The 23,111-nt window shown below is 48.4% G+C and overlaps 1 long non-coding RNA gene across 1 annotated transcript in view; it reads right to left on the reverse strand.

The window, feature by feature from the left end:
- LOC120226502 overlaps positions 1-22,243 on the reverse strand; it is a 41,007-nt gene extending 18,764 nt beyond the window's left edge. The window contains exon 1 of the long non-coding RNA XR_005527033.1: positions 22,139-22,243. This is a non-coding gene — a long non-coding RNA (uncharacterized LOC120226502). The remainder of the gene's footprint in view (positions 1-22,138) is intronic.
- Between the last annotated feature and the right edge of the window lie 868 nt (positions 22,244-23,111).

A 23,111-nucleotide genomic window follows, 5' to 3' on the forward strand; every position in this document is an offset into this window, starting at 1 on the left:
AGTCATCCTGAATCCCTCTCTCACCACCTCCCCCACATAGCCAATCCATCAGCAGTTTCTGTCAGCTCTACATTCCAGATATTTCCTCCTCTTCTGCCAACCATCCGCACGCCTGGCCTCACTAGAATGTTCCAAGAGGGCAAGGATTTGGTTTGTTCATTGCTATCTGTGGGGCCTGGAACATAATTGGTATTCAGTAAATACTTGTTAGATCAATGAATGAAATAAAACCGTATTCATTCAAACACTCACCTGATTGAGAATTTATGATGATGTAAATAGAGGCTACTAAGCACACTCACAGTAAAATGAAGGTAAGGAAGCATTTTAACTCTGTGGTACAGTAAGCAGTAAGTTTACCAGCAATATGCCTGTTAATTACGAATCATTTGCATACTCATGATGGTCCTCAGGCTGCTCTTTTAAATGACCTGGTTTATGGGGCACCTGGGTGGCTCAGTCAATCAAGGGTCTGACTCTTGGTTATGGCTCAGGTCATGATCTCCCAGTTTGTAGGTTTGAGCCCTGCATCAGGCTCTGCACTGGCAGCGTGAAGCCTGCATGGGGTCTCTCCCTCTCTCTCTCTGTCCCTCCCCTGCTCTCTCTCTCTCTCAAAATAAATAAATAAACATTTTTTTAAAAATGACCTGGTTTACTTGGTTGTTATACAAAGCTTAGTTCCTTTTTTACAGCCTAGTTCGGTACACTGAAGTATAGCTTTCCAAATAGTAGCATTGCATTTCCTTAAAAGAAAATGCATACTCTACAACTCAAAATCTGTAGTGATCTCAGAGAGCACACACATTCTAGAAACATCCTAGCTTCTTGATGTTTCCAGTCTCCACCATGGCTCGCCCAGCATTCCAAAAATGCATCTTGAAATACTCAAGCCTTTTGACACTGAGCAAAGCATGTTAGAAGCTGTAACTGGTTTGAAAAGGAGAGATGGCCACTCAGATAGTTTGCCACACACCCTGCAAAACTTACAGCAGCGCCTTCCTTCCAGAAGCAGTGTATTCGATGGCCCAAGTTTGCCATTTTCCAAGTTTGCCATTTTCCCTGTGAAACTGACACATACGGTTCACTCTTTGGAAGTTCAGTTCAGCTCAGTAAACACTTCCTGAAGCCTGATCTCAGGTCAGACACAGTGCCAATGCCAAGGGCTCAGAGATGAGTAAACAACATGTGGTCTCTACCTTCCAGAATCTTCCACTGTGGGATAATTACATTAGCTATATTAATTACATTGGGATTGTATCCACATAACCAGACTGTAATAAAGGCTTTGTTGAGGGCGGTTTAAGGTGCTGTGTAGGTACAGATAAAGGAAGAGGTAACTCCACGAGCCACCAAAACCACAAAAGTTAAGAGGTTTGAAACTCAACTAATTGTCCAAATGATTTGTCACATAGCCACTGGATGAGGCTTGTGTGTTGAATAAAGGGTCCAATGGGTGGCCACCCCAGGTGAGCGAGATCAATAGTTCTGTGAATGACTGCTGACTTCAGATCATCACCTTCCAAAGACCTTCATCTCTCATCTCTTCATTTACAAGAATCCTATGCTCAGATCCTCTCAACAGATGCAGAAAAAGCACTTGAGAAAATACTAAATCATTCTTGCTAAAAACCCTAAAGAAAGTAGGGATAAAGAGAATGGACCTCAAGATCATAAAGGCCATATACAAAAGACCTACAACTAATATAATCCTCAATGGGGAAAAACTGAGAGCTTTCCCCCTAAGGCCAGGAACACAACAGAAATGTTCACTCTCACCCCTGTTGTTCAACACAGTGTTGGAAGTCTTAGCCTCAGCAATCAGACAACAAAAAGAAAATAATAGATATACAAATTGGCAAGGAAGAAGTCAAACTTTCACTCTTTGCAGACAACATGATACTGTATGTGAAAAACCCAAAAGACTCCACAAAAAAACTAATCCATGAACTCAGCAAAGTCATGGGATATAAAATTAACATACGGAAATAAGTTGCATTTCTATACACCAATAATGAAGCAGCAGAAAGAGAAATCAAGAAATCGATCCCATTTACAATTGCACTGAAAACCGTAAAACACCTAGGAATAAACCTCACCAAAGAGGTAAAAGATCTGTATGGTGAAAACTATAGAAAATTAATTAAAAAAAAATTGAAGACAAAAAGAAATGGAAAAGCATCCCATGCTCATGGGTTGGAAGAACAAATATTGTTAAAATGTCAATACTGCCCAAAGCACTCTACATATTCAATGCAATCCCTATTAAAATAACACCAGCATTCTTCACAGAGCTAGAATAAGCAATCCTAAAATTTGATTGGAAACAGAAAAGACCTCAAATCGCCAAAGTAGTGTTGAAAAAGAAAACCAAAGCTAGAGGCATCACAATTCCAGACTTCAAGCTGGAATCATCAAAACAGTATGGTACTGGCACAAAAACAGACACATAGATCAATGGAACAGAATAGAGAACCCAGAAATGAACCCACAGATGTATGGCCAATTAGTCTTCAACAAAGCAGGGAAAAATATCCAATAGAAAAAAGACAGTCTTTTCAGCAAATGATATTGAGAAAACTGGAGGCAACATGCAGGATAAACCTGGCCTGCTTTCTTACACCATACACAAAAATAAACTCAAAATGGATTGAAAGACCTAAATGTAAGACAGGAAACCATCAAAATCCTAGAGGAGAAAACAGGCAACAACCTCTTTGACCTCAGCTACAGCAACTTCTTACTAGACACCTCTCCCAAGTCAAGCGAAACCAAAGCAAAAATGAACTATTGGGACCTCATCAAGATAAAAAGCTCCTGATGGTGAAGAAAATAATCAACAAAACTAAAAGACAGCCTGCAGAATGGGAGAAGATATTTGCAAATCAGATATAGGGTTAGTATCCAAAATTTATAAAGAACTTATCAAACTCAACACCCCAGAAAAAATAATCCAGTGAAGAAATGGGCAAAAGATATGAATAGACACTTTTCCAAAGACATCCAGATGGCTAACAGACACATGAAAGATGCTCAACATCACTCATCATCAGGGAAATACAAATCAAAACCACAGTGAGATATCACCCTCACACCTATCAGAATGGCTAAAATTAACAACTCAAGAAACAACAGATGTTGGTGAGGATGCAGCGAAAGGGGAACCCTTTTGCACTGTTGGTGGGAATGCAAACTGGTGCCAGCCACTCTGGAAAACAGTATGGAGGTCCCTCAAAAAATTAAAACTAGGGGTGCCTGGGTGGCTCAGTGAGTCAAGAATCTGACTCTTGATTTCAGTTCAGGTCATGATCTCATGGTTCACGTATTCAAGCCCTACATCGGGCTACTCGCTGTCTGTGTGGAGCCTGCTTGGGATTCTCTCTCTCTGTGCCCCTCCCCTGCTTGCCCTCTCTCTCTCCCTCTCTCTCTCAAAATAAATAAATAAATTTAAAAATATATATATGAAAAAAAGAAAAATTATCGAACTAACCTATGATCCAGGAATTGCACTACTAGGTATTTATCCAAAGGATACAAAAATGGTGACTTGAAGGGGCATATGCACTTCAATGCTGATAGCAGCAGTATCATGGAAAGAGTAATGTCCATCAACTGATGAATGAATAAAAAAGATGTGGTATAGATACACAATGGAATATTACTCAGTGATCAAAAAGAATGAAATCTTGCCATTTGCAACGATGTGGATGGAACTAGAGTGTATTCCGCTAAGCAAAATAAGTCAGGCAGAGAAAGGTAAATATCATATGATTTCACTCATCTGTGGAGTCTGAGAAACCAAACAGATGAACATAATGGAAGGGAAGGAAAAATAAAATAAAAACAGAAAGGGAGACAAACCATAAGAGACTCTTAAATACAAAGAACAAACTGAGGGTTGATGGAGGGGAGGTGGGTGGGGGGATGGGCTAGTTGGGTGATGGGCATTGAGGAGGGCACTTGTTGGGATGAGCACTGGGTGTTATATGTAAGTGATGAATCATTAAATCCTACTCCTGAAACCATTACTACGCTATATGTTAACTAGTTCAGATTTAAATAAAATTTGAAAAATTGATTAATTAAAAAAACCTGAATCCCATGCTCACCTGCTGATGCATTTCAATAGAATAAATAGACAACAGGAGATGTTGGGCTTATACCAATCCCTCCAGGGCTAACCCTTCCTGCTGTTCAATCCAGCTGCTTCCTCCACCTGTGATCACCCCTGCGAGTTCAGAGATCTTCTGATTTTATTTAACACCAATATGGGAGAAGGCTCTGGGAGGGACTTTTATGGGACAAGAGCTTCAACTTCCTGCAGCTGCAGGGATGAGATGGAAGTGTGGGTACCTGGCTGCATGGGGAGGCCAGCAGTCATCGGGGCAGAGTCGGGGATGGGGGCACTGCGGGGAGCTTGCTGATTGCAAACACAGTTCAAGCAGCCTAGAGCGGAGTTTCTCAACAGCGACACTTGAAACATTTTGCACTGGATCATTCTTTGTGGTGGGAGGAGGTTCTCTGCACAGTAGGATGTTTTGGCAGCCGAAACACCTGGTGCCTTAGCTCAGGCTGCGAGGATGAAAATACTCTATAGCTGGGCGGCTCAAACTATAGAAATGTATCTCATGGTTCTGGAAGCTGGAAGTCTGTCATCAGAGTACCGGGGGGAGGGGAGGGAGGGGGGAGTTCTCTTCCTGTCTTGCCGATGGCCACTGTTTTGCTGTATCTTTTATTTCAATTATTTTTTTTCTAACATTTTTTCATGTTTATTTTTGAGAGAAAGAGCATCATTAGGGGAGGGGCAGAGAGAGGGGGAGACACAGAATCCCAAGCAGGCTCCAGGCTCTGAGCAGTCAGCACAGAGCCCCATGCAGGGTTCGAACCCATAAACCACAAGAGCATGACCCAAGCTGAAGTCAGACGCTTAACCAACTGAACCACCCAGGCGCCCCAAGTTTTTTATTTTAATTCCAGTATGGTTAACATACTCTTGCATCCTCACAAGGCAGAGAGGAAGTTCCCTGCAGCTCTTATAAAACACTAATGTCATCATGAGGGCCCCACCCTCCTGACCTAATTACCTCTCAGAGGCCCTACTTGCAAATACCATCACATTGTCACATTGAGCTTTAGAGTTTCGACCCTAATCCTCATGAATCTGGGGGAGACACAAACAGTCAGTCCATAACACCCATCTCTACTCACTACAGCCAGTAGGACCCAACCCACGGCGAGCTGTGACAACCAAAGCTGTATCTGAAAACCATCACCTGGCCCCTGGGAGGCAAAAGTCCCCATTTGAGAATCAGTGCCTTAGAGGACAGAGCGGGGACCAAGTCAGGGAGATGCCCAGTGGGAGCTGGACACTGGGGAATATAGAGTTGGGACAGAGTGGGGACAGAGGGGTGGGGCCAGGGTGCCCGTGGTACCAGAGAGGCCAGTGGTATATCATGCAGGGTGCTAGAAGGTCCTGTGTTGGCCCAGCCAGGGAGGGACGGGTAGGGAAGGAGGGTCACTGCTTTCAGCAGAGGGAGGAGAAAACATTAATGAAATCAAACTCCACACCCGCAGGGAAGAATTGAAAGGTCTCATGAAGTTCAAAAGCAGCGTACGTCTCACTTTTTGACAGAGGAACAATTTTTAGTGGGAAGGGGAACATAATCTTTTATTAACAAATGTGTAACCTGTGTTTGCCTGGGTCGCCCCGCGTGGGCTTAAGGTTGGGGCTATTTTGACAGTGATGATGTGGATGTCATTAACTCTTCCTCCAACAGCACTGGTGGGGTCTCAGTCTCCTCCAGAACCTACCACTGTTTACACACACACACACACACACACACACACACACACACACAATTACTCTAGGAAGTCCTCACATAGCTGCTCACATGTCCTCCTCAGGGTCTACCATGAAGGGTCTGAAGTGAACTCTGCCTCAGCGTCTCCCTCCACAGAGGGCACCCACCCACACCCCCACTCCTTGCCAAGCTGACCCCAGGGTCCCCTCACCAGCCACCTCCCTCAGGCGCCAGATCACTGCTGGGTAGGGATACACTTCCTCCCCTGCAAGGGCGCCATCACACCTCTGGGCACTAGGGTGTCGCCCCAGGCACTGTCCTGCCATGGCCACGCATGAAGGCCCAAAGCCACACCGTATTTCCTGGGTCTTCAGTACAACAAAGACACCCCATCCTTTGTGCCCATTGGGACAAAACACCTCTTCCTTCTGCCTCAGATTGACGAGCACGACAGCATCGTCCTTCGTCTTGTCTCCTTCCTCAGCCCTCTAGTCTCCACAGGACTCAAGGGTGAGACACAGGAAGGAATATTCGACAGTCCCACCTCAGGCTGCATGTAGAACCATCTGGCAACCTCCAACACCTGAGGCCTAAAGGCATTTGATTACTAGAAAACCCCTCCCTCCCTCAAGCAAGCCAACTTCCGGTGGCCTCCCCACTCCCCACAAGACATGGCAGGAATCCTGCAGAGAGGGCAGCGCTGGCTCAAGCTGTCTGTCGCGGCCACCAGCCACCCAGTGCCCGTTGCCCGTGCTGTCTGTACATCCGTACACACGGTGCCTGGAGGTCCTGGGCCTCCTTCTCAAAATACTGCATTTCTTAGGAAAAAAATATTAATAATAAGTCAGGGAAAATCATACCCCACCAGAAACTTCTGTGAGTTCTGACAGGTATTTATTGGTTGCTAACTGCACCAAGCATGGCTCTAAGCCCATTACATGAGTTCTCTCATCGAATGCCGATGACAGACCTCTGCTATTGGTGCTATTTCTGTGCGTGTCATAAGTGGGGAAAGTGAGGTGCCTCATAAGTGGGGAAAGTGAGGTGCAGAGCAGAGGTAGGAGGCAGAGCGGTGCACCAGCTCCGTGCAGGCCCCCGGAACAAGGAGGAATTAAGAGGAAAGAGGAAGCTGAGGCAGACGGGGTGGGAGAGGGTGGAAGGGTGGAGAAAGATTCCCCTGAGCAAGATGTCTGCAGTGGAGGGGGGTGCTGACCTTCTTGCGTCTCCCACACCCTGGGTGCGCCCTCAGGGTCATGGCTGGCCGTACCCGAGCACCTACTCAACGGGAAGTCTGTGCAATCTTTTTTTAAAAATGTTTTTATATGTTTTTTATTTATTTCTGAGAGAGACAGCATGAGCAGGGGAGGGTCAGAGAGAGAGAGGGAGACACAGAACCCGAAACAGGCTCCAGGCTCTGAGCTAGCTGTCAGCACAGAGCCCGACGCGGGGCTTGAACCCACGAACCGTGAGATCATGACCTGAGCTGAAGTTGGACGCTTTACTAACTGAGCCACCCAGGCGCCCCAATCTGTGCAATCTCCTGACTGAGGGGAAGGGTTGGCTCCTCATGCCCTCTCTCCTGTGCCCACAGGCCTGCTTGCCCATATCTGATGACCCTACTTTTGCCTCTAGGCCTGGGGTGGGATCTGGGCCCCGCTTCTCAAGGGCACCCACACTTGGGTTGGCCCGCGCGGCTCTGATCCCACCACCACCACCAGCCGGTATACCCCCTCTGGTTTTCCTCACCTTGCCTGGCCCTCACACCCCACCCCACCCCACCCCGTCCACATCTCACCCTGGCCAGTGACCCACGGCTTCTGGACCCTCCCTGACCTGACCTGACCAGTCCACACACCTCTTCTCCATGGTCCCTCTGCCCTGAGCTCCTACACCTCGGTCAATACCCACTACCTACCAGAAACCAGCCACTGCCTACCCCAGGGCCCCTTTGTTACCACCACCCTCACCCCTCCCCTTTTCTGCCTCTCAGCCCACACCCCCTGACCCCTTCCTGCCTAAATTCAGCAGCCCTCCAAGCCTGGGCCTGGGCCTTTCTCCCCGCCCCTCCCCCCTGCTGCTACTAGAATTTCTCAGCGTGGTCCAGGCCCCTAGGCAAGCACTACCAGGGGCCCTTGTTTAAAACACTGTTGACAGTGACATAAGCCAGACACAAGATGACACATGCTGTATGATTCCACTTATCGGAGGTCCCTAGAGCAGTCAATCCATAGAGACAGAAAAAAGACAGGTGGGTGGTTGCCAGGGGCTGGGGGGGCGGGGGGAGCAGGGAGTTAGTGTTTCATGGGGACAGTTTCTGCTTGGAAAGATGAAAAGTTCTGGAGATGGATGGTGGCCGTGGCTGCACGACCATATGAATGTCCTTAAAGCCACCAAACTGTGCACTTGAAAAATGATTCAAGGGGCGCTTGGGTGGCTCAGGTGGTTAAGCATCTGACACTTGGTTTCTGCTCAGGTCATGATCTCATGGTTCCTGGGATCGAGCCCCGCACTGGGCTCTGTGCTGACAGCGCGGAGCCTGGTTGGGATTCTTTCTCTCTTGCCCCTTCCCCACTCTCACTCTCTCAAAATAAAAAAAATAAATTTGAAAAACTATATCAATAAGTAAAAATGATTAAAATTATATGTCCATTTGACCACAAAAGAAAATAATAATTAAATAAGGGGCACCTGGGTGGCTCGGTCGGTTAAGCTTCCGGCTCTTGCTTTCGGCTCAGGTCATGATCACGGTTTGTGGATGGAGCCCGGCATCAGGCTCTGTGCTGACAGTGCGGAGCCCGCTTGGGATACTCTCTCCCCCTCTCTCTCTGCCCATCCCCCACTCACTCTCCCTGTCTCTCTCTCTCACACACAAATAAACAAATAAACTTAAAAGATTAAAAACAAATTTCTTTAAACTAAAAAAATTTTTTTTAAATGCTGCAACATGGAATCTTGGGGGCCAGGCTAAGAAGCCATGTTTTTAACCAGCTCCCCAGAGGGTCTTCTGCACCCTAAGTGTGAGAACTGGGAACCTCGACCCCTTCTGAGCTGCGTAGCCTGAGTCAAGTCACAGAGCCTGCTGAGCCTCACCTTCCTCCTCTGGAAGTGGGCCCCACACCCTCCTCACAGGGGAGACGGCAGGGGTCTCCCTTCTTCCCCCCCTCACACCCCCGCCAGGACAACACTAAGTAGGTCGCTGACTTGTTGGAGGCTGGGGTTATAACGCGGGGAAGGAAGGAGAGGAAGAGCTACAGAGACCAGGGGCCTCTGGGCTTTCCTGAGGGGTGAGAGCTGTCAAAATCCTGAGGGATAACTGGCTCAGGGAGTGGCCACTCCTGGCCAAAGAACTTACACACACAAAGGCCCAGTGGCCTCTGGTAAGCGAGAAGGGAGCAGGAAGGCCAGCTGGGGACCGGATACAAGAGCAAAGGAAAACCTGGTCAGAGGGCTGTACTCAATCTGGGTCCCTCAGAAGCAGCCTGGAATCTCAGTTGCTCCGCTCCGAGGGCCTCCCCAGCTACAGGAGACAGTGTTATCTTAAGAGCACAAAGCACTTGGCCTCTATCTCCTCACACTGTTCCCTGTGGTTTCTGGGGCAGGTCTCCTGCCTCCCACAGCCTCGGCCAGGCAGGTCTGGTCAGCACGCATTCCATTCCCCCAGCTGCATCTGGGGTGGGGTGCGGCTTGGCCTGAGGCCTCCCCAAACAAAAACTGAAAACCGGACCCCTCCAGTCTCTGCCCGGGGTTCCCCACAGACCCTGCAGGCAGCTAGTGGCCCTCCCTGGGGCCCCTGTAACCCCTTTTTAGACCCCAGGAGAGCATTGGTAGAAGAACGCCTCTTCTTTTCTTTTCTTTTTTTTCTCCTCCTTTGGTTTTCCCAAACTGACCACCCCTAGCTGTGTTTGGAAAAGAGGAAAGTTCACACCATACAAAATCACTTGAAAAAATACACTTGAGAAAAAAATAAATTATAGTGTATAAAAATTAATTATATATAAATAATGTGTGTATATTAGACCACCCAGGCCTTGGTGCACAAGATTTTCACTAAAGGTGAACAATGAAGATTAAAAAGTACACCTACTTTAGGGGCACCAGGGCGGGGGAAGCAGGGTGTGCTCAGTGGGTTGAGATTCCGACTTCGACTCAGGTCATGATCTCGCAGTTTGTGAGTTCGAGCCCCACGTCAGGCTCTGTGCTGACAGCTCGGAGCCTGGAGCCTGCTTCGGATTCTGTGTCTCCCTCTCTCTGCCTCACCCCTGCTCATGCTCAGTTTCTCTCTCTCTCTCTCTCTCTCAAAAATAAACATTTAAAAAATTAAAAAAATAAAAGAGGGGCGCCTGGGTGGCTTAGTCGGTTAAGCGTCCGACTTTCGCTTAGGTCATGATCTCACGGATCGTGGGTTCGAGCCCCGCGTCGGGCTCTGTGCTGACTGCCAGCTCAGAGCCTGGAGCCTGTTTCAGAGTCTGTGACTCCCTCTCTCTCTGACCCTCCCCTGCTCACGCTGTCTCTCTCTCTCTCTCTCTCCTAGAAATAAATTTAAAAAAACGTTAAAAAAAATAAATAAAAGAAAGTACACCTATTTCAGCACTTACTGTAATAAGATAGTTGGACAAAGTTTTAAATGGCTTTATTTCTTTTAAAGATCCTCATTCTCTTGGGTAGCGTGGGGGTCTGTAAAGTAGTAAATGTGCTAGGAAATTACCGAAACGGTCTTGTCGAGCCTGCATTTTTGTCTCAGGTACAAGGAGGGTGGGGAGGTGGCCAGAGTGCTCCTGTCCCGTTTGCTAAGCTGTCCCCCTGACAGCCTGTCACTGTGCACAGGGGGACCTCCTGGCCGAGTAGCGGGCCTCCATCCCCTCCGCCCCAACCACCCACTCCCTTCTACCCCGGTGCGGGATGCCCCTAGCGTGAAATCAAAGTCCTCTTTCTGGAACCGGCTCTCCAAGTGGGTGATCCAGCCCTTTGTGCAATCTTGTCCTTTTCCCTGTTTCGCTGTGAAACTATTCTTGAACGTGTTCCAAAGCGGCTCTAGGGAATACTCATATCTCAACTGTTTTTCGCTTCAGTAAAAAGCGATGGCGAACTTGGCCGGGGCCAGGGAGCTGGAAACCCGAGGAGAGAGCAATAAGATGCCAGGTGCCCTTCTGGTTTGATTCCAGATTTGTAGAAGGGTATCACACCCCGCAGGGCGTCAGGAAGCCTCGCCCAGACCCTGCTTCCTGCCGGGCAGGGCCTCCCTCTGTCCCCTGCCCGAACCCTCCAGGGGGCGCAGGCAGGACCCAGTGGCCAGCTGTCCTGGACAGCCAGAGCCACAGAACCCTCTCCGTGCTATGCTTGTCCCGGCCCCTTTCCAAGTCCCCCTGGAGACTGATCTTTTAGGGACGGGAGAAACTAAAGCTCAATGGTTAAATTACATTCTTGAGCTGCGTTAGAGTTCATTCTAGGTACATCAGTTCAGAGGCTAATCAAGCAGACTTGGGATGAGCAGAGGAGGGCCTGACCCTTTCCAAAGGGCCCTGAACTCTGAAGGCCTGACCTCTGTCCCCAAACAGTGTCTTCCTTCCTGAGCTCTCTGCTATGCAAGGGATTCTGCAAACACTTAAAAAAAAAATTCCCCTGGATTTGCTGCTTTCTGACCTGAACAAGTCGGAATGTATGGCACGGAGGAGGAACACACTCCTTGCCTGGGCAAAGACAGCCTTGCGCCGGAAAATAGGCCTCGGAAAATAACGTCCTTGACCTTTCCAAAAGAGCCCAGAGGCTGCCTTCCATGAGTAACCAGAGGTAAGAACTGAGCCTACGGTACAGCTGTGGAGCTGACCCTTCACCACAAGGTTAAGTGGGATGAGAAAGAAAGTGTGAAAGACTGAACCGTGTCCTCAAAAAATTCATATGGAGGGGCACCTGGGTGGCTTAGTCGGTTAAGCGTCCGACTTTCGCTCAGGTCATGATCTCGCAGTTCGTGGGTTCGGGCCCCGCGTCGGGCTCTGTGCTGACTGCCAGCTCAGAGCCTGGAGCCTGTTTCAGAGTCTGTGTCTCCCTCTCTCTCTGACCCTCCCCTGCTCACGCTGTCTCTCTCTCTCTCTCTCTCCTGGAAATAAATAAAACATTAAAAAAAAATTTAAAAAAAAATTCATATGGAGAAATCCTAAGTTCCAGCACCTCAGAATGGGTCTGTATTTCAAGACGGGTCCTTAAAGAAGAGATGAAGGTAAGGGGGCCTTATTATTATTAGAGGGGGCCGAATCCAATATGGCTGGCGTCCTTACTCCCAAGACAACATAAGCACGCAGGCAGTTATAGAAAGAAGACCAAGTGGAGACCCACGGAGAAAACCGGCCAAGGACAGAGGCCTCAGGACACCAACCCTACCGAGACCTTGATCTTGGACTTCAGCCTCCAGAACTGGGAGACAAGAAGTCTCTGTGGTTCAAGCCACCTGGTCTCTGGCACCTCGTTCCGGAGGCCCTAACGAACGAATGCAGAAGACGGAGCCGCAGAAAATCTCCTGCCACCTGCGTATGTGACATGTCGAGGAGAACAGAAAGACTAAAGAAAAGTGAATCCGCCTTGTGTGTGAACCGCAGTGGTAGTTTTGGGGCTGGGCCCACGTAACTACATTTCCCAGAAGGCGCAAGTGCAGCACCGCCGTTTTGTTCTCCTGTGAAGGTGGCGGAGAGCAGACACACCCCCACGCACCCTCTCGCCGGCCTGCTGGCCCACCTTGGTGGCGTCAGGCAGCCGCTGGGCCTCCAGCGCCTCCAGCTCCCGGGCCAGGTGAGTGTGGCTTGAGGGCCCCGGCTCACTCGCCCCTCAGGTCACCCCTCCAGGTCACCATGGAGAATGCAGGCAGGGAGACCCAGACATGGTGCGGGTCTATCCCTCTGCTTCCACCGTCCCTCCTTGAGCCGGCCCTGATAAAACAAAAGAACAACACACCATACAGACTGCAGACCCACCTCCCACCAGCCCGGGAGCTCTGCCCTGTGTGATAAAGCCCCTCTTCTCTATAGCTCCCGGGGGTTCTACTTCTCTGATCAAATCCTGACTGATACAATAATCAATAGGAAAAATTCTGTCTTAGTAGCCTTTCAAGACCAATAACCTGAGTATGTCCAATCAATCCTGTTGGATTCTCTGTGACAGCAGTTTGAGTGAGTTGGCAGGGAGCTCTCACCCAATGGAGTCAACACTGTGCCTCCCGCCAGACTCAGAACCTTCCTTAGGAGCTTCTTTTCCCACCTGCTTTTCCCGTCTGTGAATTCTGTCACACTGCACTCCCTTGCTCCACACCTCTTCCATCATCCTAAGCTAGACCCTCAATGCTTCATTCCCGCCTCCACATCTCTTACCCTCAGACCTGCCGCTGCCACACAAACCTCTGCTTCTAGAAAGCCACCTGTAACACACTTCAAAGGAGATCTCAAGACCAAACCCTCTGCATAGCTGTTAAGACCTTTTATAATCTGTCCCCACTCTACTGCCTCACCATCCTCGCCACCGCTCCTCAGCACGTGCCCTCTCCTGAATGAGGTCCATCTCACCTTCCCTGTTGGCGCCTGCTGTGCCTATTTCGTCCCTGGGCCACCCCTCAGATTGCCCCCATGCTGCAGGATCTCTCATCCTTCAAGGCTCTAGGCCCACCACCTCCTTCACAAAGCCAACACCGAGACTTTCAGGTGTAGCGTTCTAGAAAAAGGACTCTGGAACTGGCCAGCCTGAGTCCAAACCCTGGCTTTGCCCCTCCCAGCTCTCTGTCACTTCCAGCAGATCACTCAAGCTCTCTGGCCTCAGGCTCCTCCACTGTAAAACAGGGTTACAAGGGCACCTGCATCTTAGGGTTCTCATGGGGATTTTTTTTTTAATGTTTTATTTATTTCTAGGAGAGAGAGAGAGAGAGACAGCGTGAGCAGGGGAGGGTCAGAGAGAGAGGGAGTCACAGACTGAAACAGAATCCAGGCTCTGAGCTGGCAGTCAGCACAGAGCCCGACGCGGGGCTCGAACCCACGGACCGCGAGATCATGACCTGAGCGAAAGTCGGACGCTTAACCGACTAAGCCACCCAGGCGCCCCTCTCCTGGGGATTTTTGAGTTAAGTCACATAAAGCATCTGCATCACGCCTGACACCTGGAAAGTGCTTGATAAAGATTAGTTCTTGTGTTATTTTTGTTTTTATTATTACCTGGCCATCTCCAATACTCCAATACTCTTTTCCCCTAGATGAATTTCTACACCTAGGATCAGAGAGACCACATCACTCAAGCACATAATTATAGTCGATCTTGTAGTGTTGGCTGCAATTTCATGTGTAACAAAGAGGAACAAGGACATTTTCTCTTTAATTGGAACATCGATAGGCAATAGCTTATTCATGAACATCAAATATTCCTCATTCTTCGTGTGCAGAATAAGTAGGGGAACTTGCCCTGCTTTTTCCTGATAGCATTTAACCCCTAAGAGGCCTAGGAGGAAAAAGATGAGCACAGCTAAAGGTCAGGAACGTGAAGACATGCAGATGCCCACGTAATGGTCCTGAAACTCAGCCTGGTGCATCTGATCCCCCAAAAGATGACATTTTGAAAGACGTGCTTTTTACATGAAGAAGAAATGCCTGGTCAGAGGCAGGGACCTCAGCCAGCATCTGCTTCTGTAGAAATTGCACAGCACCCAAGTTAGGGGAGACCCCAGGGGGCCACTAGATGGCGACAGACCAGGTGGGCTGGGTCACAGTACTCCCTCCATGGGCCTTCTGGTTTACCAGTCAGACTGCTGAAGTCTCATGAATTAGCCAGTTTGTAGTTCAAGACAAATGGGAGTCGTGCGGCCCTCCACTTTTTCAGGATTCCCTTTCCTTAGCTTTAAAATGACGGGATTGGAGGGGGGGTGGGGGCGTGCCTTGGGTGGCTCAGTTGGTTAAGCATCTGAGTTCGGTTGAGGTCATGATCTCTAGGTTAGTGAGTTCAAGCCCCACATGGGGCTTGCTGCTATCAAACCGGAGCCCACTTCAGGTCCTCTGCCTCCCTCTCTAAACCCCTCTCCCTCTTGCACTCTCTCTCAAAAATAAACATTTAAAAAATAATAATAAAATTAAAATAAAATAAAACAAAATGAAGGGATGGGTGGAACCGGAGGAAAGTTAACAAGCGACCCAGTTCTGAAATTCTGCACAGTGCTTTCTGTATAGCCAGAGCAAACAAAGGCAGTCAGGGAGGACTCTAAGAGTTTCATTTTTACCAATACTCTCCCAAGCAACCTACAGATTGGATGCAATCCTTATCAAAATCCCAATGACATTTTTCAGAGAAATAGAAAAAGCAATCTTAACATTTATATGGAACCACAAAAGAGCCAAAGCAATCCTGAGAGAGATGAACAAATCTAGAGGCGTCTCACTTCCTGATTTCAAACTATATTATGAAGCTACAGTCATTAAAACAGTATGGTATTGGCAAAACAACAGACATATAAATCAACAGAGCAGAACAGAGAGCCCAAAAATAAACCCATGCATTGATGGTCAATTAATTTACAACAAAGGACCCAGAAATACACAATGGAGAAACTGTAGTCTCTTCAATAAATGAGAGTTTGACTTTCCATTTCCCCATGAACAGAGCAATATTAGAAAGAGAGGAAAAAACAGAGCTCTACCCCTGCCTTGATGCATTTGGGCCTGGAGCCCTTCTGTAGAGCTGCCAAAGCTAAGGGTGAATACAGCAAAGTGGATGACTTACCCGGGTTCAAGTCTCAGCTCTGACCCGTAGAGGCAAGTTGTGAGGCCCCAGTTTTCTCAGCCACTGCATAAGGCTGATAATAATTCTTACTAAATACATGTATTGATTGAAGTGTAAAGCACTTGGCACAGTACCCAAACCAAAGGAGGTGGCTCATCTCATTAGGCTATTCAGCAAATGTTGACTGGTTTCTCCAAAATGACAGGCAGTGTCCCAAGGTACTAGGGCATGGTCTTAGAAAGGACTCCACCTTATAGAGTTGACCTTTAGAAGGAAAAGATAGATAATAAGAAATGACCAAATAATAATAAGAAGAGTCAGATTTCCTCAAAAGCAGAGGAGAGGAATATGAAGAAAAATCAAACAGGGTAAATGGGACAGAAATCGGGGTGTGATTTTAGGTAAAGTCCCCAGAAAAGGCCATTTGGAGAAAGCCAGACTTGAATGGACACCCATTAAACGCAGTCATTGTTAATCCTCATTGTCAGTGCCCTGGGTTTGGTACCAACAAAGTATTTCTCTTGGTGTTCAGATGGACATTGCTGCTCGGCAGACCTCACAAAACCAAATGTCTGAGCTGGAAGACACCTTGGAGATTCTCTATTTCATCTTCTAGATGAAGAACTGAGACCCAGAAAGGTGGGATTGACAAACCCAGGGCCACATGGTTAATTTGAAGACAGGCTGCTCCTGACTCTACAGCCAATGTTCCTGCCTCTGTTTTGTACCCCCCTGTCTCTGGCTGACTCAGACCAATGTGCAACAACTGCCTGGAGCCTGGAAGATTTCTATCCTGGTACTGTATTTCAGCCTTCACTGTAGCTCATGGTTAATGGCTGTGTAGTCTGAATACTTCTCATTCAGACACCTTTCACAGGAAAAAAAAAAAAAAAAATATATATATATATATATCATAGATTTGCAAGAAGACCTCCACAAACCAGTGACCTGTTTAAATAATTAGAGGCCATTGCCTCAGGTGGTCACTGGGTACTAAGAATACCATCCACGACAAATGCAAACACCTCCCACTTATGTGGCACTCATTGGCTGTAAGATAGTCATCAAAAAAAAAAAAAAACCCACAGAAGTCTGTTTCCATCCTTTGTTTTTTCTTAGAGTGTCATCAAAATGTGAAAACAAAATTTCGAACTGCGTTGAATCCTCGGGCCCCTGAGAAGATACCCACAGAACCCAGTGTGCAGAACATCACGTACAGCACGTGTCTTTGAAGGGCTGTGTATTTTAGGAGAAATCTTTGCAGCCATCAGGGACATTTTAAGAACCCACTAAGGTGAAAGGGAGCAGCAAATGCTGGTCAACCAGTTTCTCTTCATTTTAAAGCTGCCCTGGGCCAGAAGGATGACACTGGGGCCTGGAAGGCAGTGGGCTCTTGGCACTTCTGCCCAACTGTCAGAGGCATAGAAACATCAGAGGGCCATTAAGGTGGGGACCTCACAGCACCTCCCATCATCCAGCAGATATGAACTGAGCACCTACTTTGTGCTAGGCATGGAGGATGCCACAGGAAACCAAACAGAGCCCCTGACAATACAAAGCTTACCTTCTAGTGAGGAAGAAGGAAGCGAACAAATTAGGGTGTTAATCTATGTCAGAGACCGATATGGTAATGGGTAAATGGCGATGCCTGAGGTCAGGGGAAGGAGGGCTTGTTACTTTATGTATCAGAGAAGGTCTCTCTGGTCAAGTGACACTGGAGGGCAAAGAGTTTATCAAGGGAAGAACGTTCCAGGCATAGTTCACAGAAAATGCAGGAGACCTGAGGTGGAAGATCAAGGAGACTCTTGTGGCCAGAGCTCAATAGAAGATGAGAGATGAGGTCAGAAGAGCAGTGAGGGCCAACAGACATTTACGAGCCCTGGAGATCAGCCTCGAGTCAGATGGGGAGCAAGGGGAGGTCATGAGCGAAGAATGACATTATTTGACTCGTGTTTTAAAAGGTTTGAACCTGCTGCTGGGCTAAGAAGAGAGCAGAGGGTTCCCAGGGCAGAAACAGGGAGAGCAGATTGGAAACAAGTGCCATACTCCAGAGGAGAGACCTGGCGGCCTCGACCAGGATGGTGAGGGTGGAGATATGGAGAGGTGACTAGATTCTGCATCTGGAAAATGGAGCTAATGGGAATTGCTAATTGACTATATGCAAGGGGAGTCCAAGGTGAAGTCCAAAGGGGGCTCAGTTAGTTAAGCGTCCGACTCTTGATTTCAGCTCAGGTCATGATCTCATGGTTCGTGGGATCAAACCCTGCATCGGGCTCTGCACGGAGTGTGGAGCCTGCTTGGGATTCTCTCTCCCTCTCTCTCTAACCCTCCCCTCCTCACACACTCTGTCTCTCTCTCCAAATTAATAAATAGAGTAGATAAAAGAACGGAAGGGGAGGGGAGGGGGAAAGAAAAGAAAAGAAAAGAAAAGAAAAGAAAAGAAACGAAACGAAACGAAAAGAAAAGAAAAGAAAATGGTCATTGCCAGGGATTGGTGGGAGAGGAGGGGAGGGGAAGTGTTTAGCAGCTACAGGGCTCCTGTTGGGGAAGATGAAAATGTTCTGGAGACAGTAGCGGTGAGGGCTGCCGTGAATGTACTTAATGCCCCTGAACCGGACACCTGAAATGGTTAAAATGGTAAACTGAATGTTATGTATATTTTACAACTTTTAAAAAACAGATGATAGGGGTGCCTGGGTGGCTCAGTCAGTTGGGCATCCAACTTCAGCTCAAGTCATGTTCTCAGTCTGTAGGTTCAAGCCCTGCATCGGGCTCTGTGCTGACAGCTTGGAGCTGAAGCCTGCTTCAGATTCTGTGTCTCCTTCTCTCTCTGCCCCTCCCCTACTCATGCTGTTTCTCTCTCTCATAAATAAATAAACTTTAAAAAAAAATTTTAAAAATTAAAAATAGATGGTGACCTCAGTGTTTGGTCCACTGGCAAGGACTCTATCAGATTTATAAGCACAAAGGCAAATGAAAAACTACCCTAGAGTTGTCGCACGGTTAGCCGTGGGTACAGGAATATCTGCATCCATTCCATCCAGAGGCTTTGGAATTGGGGGGGGGGGCACTGCGGGAGGGGGTGGGCAAAACAGAAACTCGTTGAAGGCAGAAAGGACAATACAAAGGAGGACAAGACTGGAATAAGATGCTCAGAGAAGCAGAGTGAGCAAAGGGACAGGGACAATGAGGTGCACAAATGCTGGGGGCGAGCTGATGACAGCCTTGTTGACCAAGAGCATGTGTCCTCGGTGACCAGTCCCAGGTGAGGCTGGTGAAGGGACATAATAGCAACAGCTCACACTCCCTGTGTGTCTAAGCACCATACAGGGACTAAGGGGCTCAATCCACATGGTCACCACGTAAGGGGAGTCGCCCAATCATCCCAAAAAGGATTTCACAAATGAGGACACTGGGACTCCCCAAGCCCAGAGTTTGGGCAGGAACAGGATTTGAATCTAAGCAGTGCAGTCCCAGAGCAGAACTACACAGCTCCTGGTGCCCCACAGTGGGACCTGTGACATCGTGGCCAACTTCCCAGGCTTCCACTTGAGCATTTAGGACACCGTGTCACCAATGTGATGGCTCTACTGCAAAGCCCCGCTGGTCCAGACCCCGCAGACTTATCTCCAAGTGCGGCAGTAGGTTTCCGATCAAGCCCACTGATCTGCTTACTTACCAAAATGACTTTATGACAACAGCTGACAGCCGTGTTGCCACCAGGAAGCAAACGCAAGTTGTGTGTTATTCAAACGTGTTTCTAACTATTAAGGAAATGGCAGAATCCTTCAGAGAAGTTGATTTAGAAAGCTCTGGAGGCTCCTGGCAGGGACAGGAAAGGTTCATTTCCGGCATCCTAGTGAAGTCAGGTTGACACGAAACTCAGCTTCAAAGTCCACGAAAAGTGGGGGATGTAGAAGCTGGTTCCTTTCCACCACCACCCTCTTTTTTTGTTTTAAAGTAGGCTTGGGACGCCTGGGTGGCTCAGTTGGTAAAGCATCTGACTTCGGCTCAGGTCATGATCTCACAGTTCGTGGGTTCGAGCCCCATATTGGGCTCTGTGCTGACAGCTCAGAACCTGGCGTCTGTTTCAGATTCTATATCTCCCTCTCTCTCTGACCCTCCCCTGCTCACACTGTCTCTCTCTCTCTCTCAGAAATAAATAAAACATTAATTTTTTTTTTTTTTTAAGTAGGCTTCACCCTCAACATGGAGCCCAATGCGGGGCTTAAACTCATGACCCTGAGATCAAGACTCGAGCTGAGATCAAGAGTCAGATGCCCAACAGACTGAGACACCCAGGAATCTCTGGAAGTTAGTTTCTAAGGAAACATGACCAGGGGAAAGCCTGAGCTGAGACATGGTCTGTCGATGAGTCCCCAGCAAATAAAACTGTCATCTCTCACCTCTAGTTTAGACCAAGGTGCGTGAAGACAAAAAGCCACAGCAAGCTCCTCTAAGCTGCACAGACTTTATCTGAATCCCTTTTCTCGGCTGCTTTAATTCTGCCTCCTTTAGAGCCGACTCTCAATAAATGCTTATTGAACTGAATAGATATTATGCATGAGAGTTCAACAAGTCCTTTGAGGAGGGGGGTCAAATCCCAAACACTTTTAGATATTAAGACACTTCATAAATATCGATGAAGTACATCGTATAAGCAAAAAAGTGCTGCATGGGAAGGCAAACACCGTGAGAAGCTAGAATTCGCTCCCCAAAGGGCCAGAGAGGACTATCCAGCCACGTGCGGCTGGAGAGCCAGCCCAAAGCTCTTGCCATCATCTCTTTTATGCACCTGGCACACCATGCCGGGGACCCTCTGGGTCCCCACTGGATGTGAAGGCTGGAGGAAGCCGCATACTGTGGGAGCCGAAACAGGGGTGCCCAGACACCGCGGGAGAACACACAGAAGGGACACGGAGCCCAGACTCAGAGGCTCAGGTGCGCCTGGGTTCGTGACTCAAATGCCCAGAAAAAACAGGAAGTGGAAGGGGTGTGTTAGAGCATCGTGAACACACAATGGCAAGACCGGCACAGTGACCTTGGACATCAGTGAGCACTTTGCTCGGCCGGAGTGAAAGATATTAGACTGGCCTCTACTTAAAGCTCAGTCCAGCCACGGAGGAACAGATCTGTGACAGGCAGACCACTTAGGAGGCGACGGCAGTAAGCAATGACATCTGAGACGGCAGGCCTGGCGCTCAGAAGAGCAGGCTTGAATCAGAGGCCCCACGAGGTGACCCAGAGAGAGTCTAGAGTCAGTAAAATAAGACCCCAGGCCAGGCCGCTGGGAAATTCTGCCATTTGCGAGCTTGTAAGGAGAGAGGGGTGTCCACCAAGGGCCTGGGAAGGGAGGGGGATGTGCCCCCAACCACACAGACAACAAGACATGGGAAGTGGAGGGTCTGGGTGGCTCAGTCGGTTGATTGTTTCAGGCTCTTGGTTTCAGCTCAGGTCTTGATCTTGCAATTCGTTGGTCCAAGCCCTGCTTTGGGCTCCGTGCTGACAGTGCAGAGCCTGCTTGGGATTCTCTCTCTCTCCCTCTCTCCCTCTGCCCCTCCCCAGCTTACGCTTGCTCACTCTCTCTCAAAATAAATAAATCAACTTAAAAAAAAAAAGTTTAATTGTTGTGCAGACCCAAATCATGGTTATGACCTGGACTGAGCCAACAGCCCCTGTTTGGTCCCCTATGATCTGGGGCTTCCACTCTGTGGTTACTGCTTCCTCCCTCTTGCCCTTCACCCCTTCACATGGGTGTCTCCCTCCAGGAGGACTGAGAAAACATTTCCTTTATAGTTTTTCCTTAAACTCTGGTTGATCTTCAACTAGACCTGGATACTAACCCTTTAATCCTAAATCTCTGGCCTCGGCCACATCCTGAACTCTTCATTTAATAGACACTGTCCCATAGGGGGCGCTGGGGTGGATCAGCTGGTTAAGCGTCGACTCTTTTTTTTTTTTTAAGTTTATTTATTTATTTATTTTTGAGAGAGAGTGGGGGAGGGTCAGAGAGAGAGGGAGAGAGAATGTCAAGCAAGCTCTGCACTGTCAACACGGAGTCGGATGTGGGGCTCAAACCCACAAACCATGAGATCATGACCTGAGCTGAAACCAAGAGTCAGATGCTTAACCAACTGAGCCACCCAGGCGCCGCAGGTCTGACTCTTGATTTCGGCTCAGGTCACCATCTCATGGTTTGTGAGTTTGAGCCTGAGTCAGGCTCTGCGCTGACAGCATGGAGCCTGCCTGGGATTCTTCTCCCTCTCTGTCTGTCCCCCCCCCCCCAAAAAAACCAGACACTGTTCTATAAGCATGTACATAATCCCCAGCAGCCCTCTGTTCAAAGAAAGCCCTCACTGTATGTAAACTAACAAAAAAAAAAAAGCAAGCCTTGAGAATTCTTCTGTAGCAAGTGCCTTCTCCACACACTTTTCAAAAAGCTGAAGGGGGAGGAAGGTTCAAATTTTTTTGAGGCTCTGGGGAGGGAGAGACTTCTGTGCAGGGGAAGGCATGGTCCTCTGTGTGTGCTCCCATGAGCCCTGTCGCTGGATGGAGGGTCTCCTTCCCACAGCCATTCTTTCAGGCCTCCCTCCTTCTCTCACCTGCATCTGGGATGGAGATTGAAACTGCCCCCGCTGGGCTGCCGGCTTCCTCGGGCTTAGTCTGGTCCTTGCGTCCCGGTGCTGAAGGCTGTGGTGTGTTCTAACAAGAACAAGGATTATCACAGGTCACTCTTCAGATCGTCCAATGGATTAACATTTCTCAGTGGGTGCCTGAAAAACCCAGAGGCCCCAACTCTACCCCCGACCACATCCCAGCCCGGCCCCCTCCTTCTTCATTTGGCCGCTCTGCCTGTCGGAGACATAACGGAATCTCAAGAAAGCAGTTGGCAAAAACTGAAAGACATCCTTCTGTGAAAGTCCAGTGAACCTCATAGAAAGGGGACAATGCTATCTCAGGTTCATCAATTCAGCACACCTGGTCCCTGTCCACAAGGATTTTGCAGGGGCAGAAAGAGAGAGATGAGGTACCATGTAACACCGCGAACGAGTTGCTGTCAAGCGAAGGTGTAGAAAGGATGGTTGTGAGTTACCGTCCTCTGAGCAACTTCTCTCTGTCCGGCACTGAGTTGGATGACGTGGCCCAGGAGTATTCTTTCCATGGGTGTGCACAAGTTGAACATCACTCAAGAAATTACTCTTCCCCCAGGAGAAAGTAACTTGGAGCTTGATGAGTGGAAGGGGACTTCAAGTTCAAATTGGGGTGAATTTTCTTATTCATGTTTCCTTCTCACAGATGGTTTATCTCCCCTGCCCCAAGCTTTCAGAGGGATGTGGGGGGCACTTAAAGTTTTCCTCACCATTGAGTAATAAGAAAACCTCCCACTAGACTTTCCTAAGGGCTAGAACCATGGATTATGTGTCTTTATATCCCTGTTGATAGAGCTTAGCACAGTGTCCCAGATGCTCTGGAAATGTTTGTGACTTAGAGGAGAAGAAAGGAAGGAAGGAAGGAAGGAAGGAAGGAAGGAAGGAAGGAAGGAAGGAAGGGAGGGAGGGAGGGAGGGAGGGAGGG

The sequence above is a fragment of the Hyaena hyaena genome, unplaced genomic scaffold (genome assembly GCF_003009895.1).
Source record: "Hyaena hyaena isolate Hyena2069 unplaced genomic scaffold, ASM300989v1 scaffold_1736, whole genome shotgun sequence".
Lineage (NCBI taxonomy): Eukaryota > Metazoa > Chordata > Mammalia > Carnivora > Hyaenidae > Hyaena > Hyaena hyaena.